Here is an 8,020-nt window from a genome sequence, read left to right on the forward strand (position 1 = left end):
GGCATGAATTTTGTCTTGGTAATTAATGATGTTCCTTGAGATGGGTATCAATAGGAACAAAATCACTCCACAGTTCATTTCTGAGAAGCTCATTAAATTAATTTGGAGAAGGAGCAGGGGCCCAGTGGGTGGCATTCTCAACATAAAAATATCCACAGAAGCTGGCAACGGCGATGCTTGCCAAGGACGAGGTACAGCAGCCATGGAGACGCACCTCTCGGCTCTCCAAGAAAGAACTGGCTGTGAGGAGTGCAGTTAGCTGACAGCCTCAACTACAGTGCCTTTGCAATTCTGGGGCATGCAGGCCCAAGCCGTGCTCTCCCTGAACACCGTACGCCTTCTAGAACCTGGCAATGTTTGCCCAGTACTGGATTTCTCTAATGAATGAATAAGTATTGGGCTAAATTAGACTTTCCCGACATTTCGCTGAAGTCTGAGGATCTTCCAATCTAACCCTTCTTCCTCTCCATTCACGCGTCGGACCGCCATCATAATCTGAAGACAATCTCTGCCTACTCCTGTTCTCTCTCCTCTTCTGTCCTTTGTGGGTTTGACCTCCAAAAAATAGCTTTTGCATTTTTAATTTTCTCTCCGTATATGCCTCCTGTAGGTCCCAAAATAACAAGGTGATGGTGACCCTCACAGGGTGAGGAGAGAACTAAAAGGGCCGTAAGGGGACTGACTCGTTTACCATTCTACCCTCAGTGCCCAGTGGAACGAAGTTGACATTCGTGGGCCACAGGCTCCACTCTGGCACTCGCTGAGACGCAGGTTCCAATCAAGCCATTCAGGTCACCAAGTCATCCATGTAGTGACTCTGAGTCCTTTCCAGATCCACCAGTTATTTCCAAGCCCCTTTTAAAAAGGTCTTAAAAATTGTTGGATATTTTCTCATTATACTCTGGGGCCATAGAAAAGCTAATGTGGCAGTTTCAGGCCCTGTCTAGACACACTGTGTCACTGTTTATTATCCTCAACTGACGCCCAGATTTCTGGGCATGGAGGCTTTCTAGAAGATTTGCCTCCACTCTAGGCTTTATATATTTTTAAAAATCAATCAATAAACAAACGAAAATCCTTGCATCATGCTTATCTGCTATCAAATTCCCAAACCTGTCCGATACGCATGTGGCTGACTCCTTGTTATCATTCCAGTTTCGGCTCAACTGGGACCTTCTCAGAGAGATCTTTCATTGATATCTAACTTAATATTGTACCTCTCTATCTCATTGCCCTCGTGTAATTTCTTCATAGAAATTACTACTACCTGAAATTTTCTTCATGCCTGTTTACTATTTCTTTCTTACTCTAGAAAGTACACTTCAGGAGAGACAAGATGTTAACTGTCTTGTTCTCTCCTGTATCCTTGGCTCCTAAAACCATGCCAAGAAATGGCCCGTTTCCATGGAGCCAATAACTGATCAAAACTCAAGCAAGTGAAGAATCATTCACAATCTCATTTGAGGAATTCAAGCCCCAACTCAGAGAGCTATACTTTTCCAGTAGCCTCCTTGTCCTTCATTCACTTTTCTCTTGTCTAAGGAAGAGTCCCTGTGTAAACAACTATGCCACTTTTGCCCCGCAAGGAAATTGCTTTTGATGCTAATCTAAACCAGTAGCCTAAAAAAATTTTTTAGTTACTTATTTTTATCAGTAATCAATTTTTTAACAACCTTCCTAATGTTTGTTTATAGTAGTCCCACCTTATCCATAGAGGGTATGTTCCAAGACCCTCAGTGGATACCTGAAAACATGAATAGTACTGAAACCTCATATATACTATTTTTTTCCTATTCAGACATACTTATATAAAATTTAATTTTACATTAAGGACAATAAGAGATTAACAATAACTACTAATAGAACAATTATACCAATACAGCATAATAAAAGTTATATAAATGCAATCTCTCTCGAAATATCTTATTGTGATGATGTGAGGTGGTACCACACCTACGTGTTGAGATGAAGTGCGGTAGATATGCTAGACAAAGGGGTGGAAAGAGACAGCGCGAGATTTCATCACGCTACTCAGAACGGCATGCAATTTTAAACTTATGAATTGTTTATTTCTGAACATTTTTATTTACTATTGTCAGACTTCAGTTGACCACAGAGAAATGAAACCATGAAAAGCAAAACTGTGGATAAGAAGGAAACTACTGTATTTGTAAATCATATATGTGTACCACAAGTGCTAATATGTGCATTTTAAAACATAAACAAAAATTGAAATATGAATAGATGAGATTAAAAAATAGTAATATAAATTCTGTTACTTTCTTTCTTCCCCTTTCTGTCATCTTGTGAATCCCCTAGAATATATATAGCATATTCTGAAAACAACTAAATAAAGCAATTTTTACCTGGAGATAAGAGGTTTCCAGGGCGAGAAGTAGGAGAGGAAATAAGTATAAAGGGACATCACAAGAGCATTACTTGGGGGTGCTGGAGTTGTTTATATCCTATCTTCAGTAGTGGTAATGAGAATCTGATACCGAAGTGTTAAAATCCATAGAACCGCATACACCAAAAACAGTGGATACTACTAGATGTAATTTTTTCTAAAACTTTTAAGAAATCAACCAAAAAAAAAAAAGAGTCTAGAGAGTAGTTAGACACTGGGCATTTTATTTTTCTGACCAGGTGAAATATCCTGTAAAAACCCACATTTCCATCCTTGCTCAGCTTTTCCCTCCAGAGATCTGAATCACATGAAAGCAAAGAAAATAATGTACCTTTATAGCCACCTCATTGATCCTTGAACCCTGTAGCTGACTGTGGCAGATGGCTCCGACAATATCTCCCACTCCACATGCTCTTCTATAATGTGACCCTGCCACCTCTCATCAAGAGGTGGAGTTCTCCTCCCCTTGTATCTGATCTGACCTTAATGAATTACTTATAACTGGTAACATTCATGAACTTGAAGTCTAGGTCAGAAAAGGCCAAACAGCTTCTGCCCTAGTCTCTTAGAGCAGTTTCTCTCAGAACCCAGTCCTCATACTGAGAAAAGCCCAGGGCACACAGAGAGCCACACAGGCTGGTTTTCTCTCTAGTTGACAGTCCCAGTTGGGGCCATCTTTGAGTCATCCCATCCCACAAAGGCTAATTTTATGTGTCAACTTGACTGGATCTCAGGGTACCCAGATAGCTGAATAAACATTTCTTAGTGGTTCCAGAAGAAATTAGCCTTTGAAATGGTGAACTGAGCAAAGCAGCTGGCCCTCCCAACGTGGCCTGGTACCATCCAACCAACCGAGGGCCTGAGTAGAACAAAATGGTGGACAAAGGTTGAATTTGCTCCCTGCCTGACTGTGTGGGCTGGGGCATTGACCACCTCCTGTCCTCAGCACCCCTGGTTCTCCAGCCTTCGGATTCATTTCTTTGAACCATACCACTGGCTTTCCTGGGTCACCATCTTGCACATGACAGATCATGGAACGTCTCAGCTTCCATAATCATACAAACCAATTCCTTATAATAAATCTTGTTATATAGATAGATATAATGATAAAACCTTTATCTTACCAAAGATAAAATCTCCATCTCTATGTATCTCTCTATCCTACTGGCCTGTTTCCCTGGAGAACCCTAACCAATACACATCACAAGGATGAATTCCTGAAAGTTCCAGCAGGTATTTGGAGTCACCCCCAGGTATTTGAGTCTTTTCAGCTGAGGCTCTAGATAGTACAGAGCCAAACCAGACCCATTGAGCCCTGTCTGAATCCCAGAAACACAGATTCTAGAAGTATCATTAAAGAGTTATAGTATGCTACCAAATTTTGGGGTGGTTTGATAGATCATACTTATGTCCTACCCATTATCCATTTTGCACATTTTTCTTAACAAGAGAATATTGATTTGAAAGCTCCGCTAAAAATATTAACTCTCCTGGGTTCCTTTGCTGCAAAGTATGGCCAAGTAATATAATCATGGCCAATGAGAGATAAGCTGAAGTTGCTAACTGGAACTTCCAAAAATAAAAAATAAAATGGCAAGTTATTTTAGATGAAAAATGAAATAGCTGGGGTTTTTTTTCTTTTGTCTTTTCTTGTTTTTTGTTTTTACTTTCTTCATTCTTCCTTTCTACCATACAGTTTTGATTCTTAGAAGGGCAGGAGCCACCAAGAGGTTAAAAGCCATAGTCTAGAAAGGGTGTTGCAAAGTGATACAAATACACTGATTTCATGATGATCTTGTGGAGGCTAAATTGACCACCTCATACTTATTGTTACATAAGAGAAATAAACTCCTCTATGATTAGCAATTTCTAGTTTTCTGCTACACAGAGCCAAACACACTTGGTACCAAAAAAAAGATGATGCAGGAAGTAAGAGAATCTAAAATTTGGTTTCGTTTAATTTAGGAGGCGGACTGCCTTCAAGAGGGCCCAGAAGAGCCCAATTCGTGGTTTAACGCTCTGCCATCCTTTTCTTGAAACTTTTAATAATTTTTTTTTTGAACTTGTGTCTTGTAAGTAAAGTCTGATGAGACGATGGAGCGTGTATGTTAACAGAAAAGACAGACACAGCAGGCATGTTGTTCCTTGCCAACCATTTGCATATAGCAATGCCCATGAGCACAGGATTCCAGTCGGCCCACAGCACACACACGTTCAAAGAGACAGATAAAATGTACAAGATAAATGTGTTTTATTTAAGTCTGTATAAGTAGGTTGAGGGGGAGGTGCTGACAGCTCCAAAAGGCCACTCTATTTAAATCAGCATTTTTTTAATGTAGAAAGAAGGCAATGGCATTCTAAGAAAAAAAAAATAGATGACCAAAGAACCCTATCATATCTTTTCTCACTTATGTTACTTCTTGGAATTATCTCATCACTTATGCTGGAAATGGAAACAATGCCATGGACTGAATCGTGTGTCCTCCAAATTCATACGTTGAATCCTTAACCCCCAATGTGATCGTATCTGGAGATAGGGTCTTCAGGAGGTAATTATGGCTAAATGAGGTCATAAGGGTGGGGTCCTAATTTAATACAATTGTGGCCTTCTAAGAAAAAGAAAGAGAAAGGAATCTTTCTTTCTCTGCCATGTGAGAACACAGCAAGAAGATAGCCATGCACAAGCAAGAAAAGAGCCCTCACCCAAATGTCAAACATGCTGGCACTGTGATCTCAGACTTCCAGCCCCCAGAACTGTGAGGAAAGCAATTTCTGCCAAGCCATCCAGTGTATGGCATTTTGTTATGGCAAACCAAGCAGACATGGAATGAAAAGGAAATACAGGATAACCCATAGCTCCTTTTCCTTTTAGTCCTTCCTTACTCATCAGTAAGACAAAAGGGCAGAATATTGGTAGAATATAGACGTATTAGGAAGTAAAATAAAAGTAAAAACACTTGAGTTACCATTAGTCTGTACTTCCACTGTTCTGGTAAGAAAAAAATTATAGATATATTATATGTATGTATGTATATAATATATACTTTATATATATATATATAAATTTTTTTCTTACCAGAGCAGTGGAAATATAAAATAATGTATATGTAATATGTAATATACATTATAATATAGAATACATATGTAACATATATTCTATATTAGCAAATATGATACATATAAAACATACATAAATACAGAATAACATCTATATTTGTTATATATAAATATATATTATATATAACAAAAACATGTATACACACACATATACACATAACCATGCACCAAATAATGACATTTCAGTCAACAAAAGACCGCCTATATAAAAGTGATCCTATAAGATTATAATAGAGCTAGAAAATTCCTATTTTCCACTTCAAAGTCCTCGCAACATTGTAGTGAAATGCGTTACTCGTGTGTTTCTGGTGATGCTAGTATAAACGAACCTTTATTTACCATTGTGTTACAACTGCCTACAGCATTTAGTGCAGTAAGATGCTGTACGGGCTTGCAGCCTGAGAGCAGCGGGCTCCACCACACAGCCTAGGTGTGCGTAGGCTCCGTCTAGGTTTGTGTAAGTGCACTCTAAGATGTTCGCACGTTACGAAATCGTCTAATAACACACCAAAAGAGGGAGTGTGTGCAAGGTCCTTCTTGCCGCACTCGGCAACATTAGAAAGAGAAAGATAAAATTAATCTGGAGTTAGTAAGAGTACATGGAGGGAAAGCAGGGAAGAGGCAAGAGAACTAAAATGTCAAATCAAGCTGTTACATTCAGAGACTGCACTATGCTGATCGGCTCTGCAGTCAGGCCAGGAGGACGCCTGCAGAACAAAGGAGGATTTCTGCTAGGATTGCTAGCAATCCACTTCTCCACACCATGTAGGGGAAACAGGAAAAAAACAGTCTTTAAGTGGCTGCCCTACACAAATAAAATCATCCATTCCCTATAGGTAAAACTATAGGGAAACCTATGGATTAAAGGCTGGGACCTGCCAGCAGGCCTGTCATGCTAACTATTCCTACCTTTACAGCTTCTCACTCTTCCCCTTCCCCTTCCTCACTGTATGTCCCTATCAAATGAAATGGGTAAATAAAGTCTTTAAACAGTGACTCACAGGAACTGAAGAACGATATATAAACAGAAAACCAGGCGTTGTCTCACTGCCTTTACTCTCAGAGTCTTTACTCTGTCTCTCTCACTGTCCTCGTCTCTATTGTCTCCGTCCCTCTGAGTCTCTCTCAGGCTCTCTCAGTCTCTGCCTCTGAGAGGAGACCACGCTCTGTCTGTGGAGTGTTATCCCTCTTCTAATAAACTTTCCTTTCGACTCTAACTTTGGCCTGTGTGTTGAATTCTTTCTATCTTCTCTGCTAAGACCTTCTTCTTCTCTCAGCGCAGGGCTTGGTCTCCCCACCACTCAGAGAAATTTACCCTGTTCTGCATTAGAGTGAGGGAAGTAAATAACAATTTGCTAAGGAACAGACTCTCTGCCGGCAGCTTGCAATTTAAGTTAAGTTGGAGTTCCACAATTTGAAATCTTGCAGTTGGAAAAAAGTCAGGCTCTTCGATGACCCTAAAACAAAAATGATAAAAGGGGCAGGCACAAAACTGCAAGCCTTCCCACAAATGCCTTGTATTAATAGATCTCTGCAAGGGAGAAGAGGCCGACCTGCTGGTGTTTGGGGGGGTTAAGAACCTGTTCTGCCATTTACGCCTACTGTTCTCAATTGCCTCAGAACAGAAACCATTAAGCTAAGAGGCAGTTTGGCGGTCAGACCACAAAGGTAACAGAGAAGAATCTTCAGGCTTAAAAACATCTAAACAAGATGTGCACTATTATTAATATTGAAGGTAATGAATAGGCTAGACACCTGCCAAGAACTTTGAGGGAACTTTTTGCCAAAGAAACTCCAGATATGGCCACCTATGGTCTGTGACTATTTATCCTGTAAAATAATCCCCAGGTCCTTAGCTTCTATGAACAAGAATTAGGCCACAGAAACAGTGAAGTCACACAAATGATGTCCTTTCCAAAACTCTCCTCAATTTTGGCCTTGGAGGATAATGGACAAGGACTATGGTCCAGCAAGCAGAGCCAGGGGCCACAATCCACTTAGGCCATAAGTGCAGTAGAACAAGAAGCCAGACCTGATGATTATTTTTGACTGGTGTGTCCTTGATTCTCCTCTTTTCTGAACTGTAGTTTTACTATTGTTATCGCCCTCTTCCTTCTCCACAACTGAGAATTCACAGGTATAGGATGCAGAAAAATACATTTATTCCTTATGGGAACTCAAGAACCTGAAAATACTCTGAACTTTGAGTTGAAAGTTATAAGTGAATGAAATGCCAGGGGGTGGTGACGTATGCCTGAAAAGAAGGGTAAGTATGGATGTTGCTGACCAGGGCAGACTACGGCAAGGACTATGCAGCATCCTCTCTCTGTTCTCCCTCAGTTACAGAACTCTGCTTCATGTGAAGCAGCAGTGTGCCGGATTGTATGGCAAACTCAGGTGGTCCTGTGTCACTCTTCTTAGCATTGCGATACTAAGTTTTTGAAAGGAGAAGACACAGCTATTTGGATTGCTTGGATTGCTTTTTGTTTTCCTTCT

Source organism: Rousettus aegyptiacus, unplaced genomic scaffold (genome assembly GCF_014176215.1).
Source record: "Rousettus aegyptiacus isolate mRouAeg1 unplaced genomic scaffold, mRouAeg1.p scaffold_m13_p_5, whole genome shotgun sequence".
Classification (NCBI taxonomy): domain Eukaryota; kingdom Metazoa; phylum Chordata; class Mammalia; order Chiroptera; family Pteropodidae; genus Rousettus; species Rousettus aegyptiacus.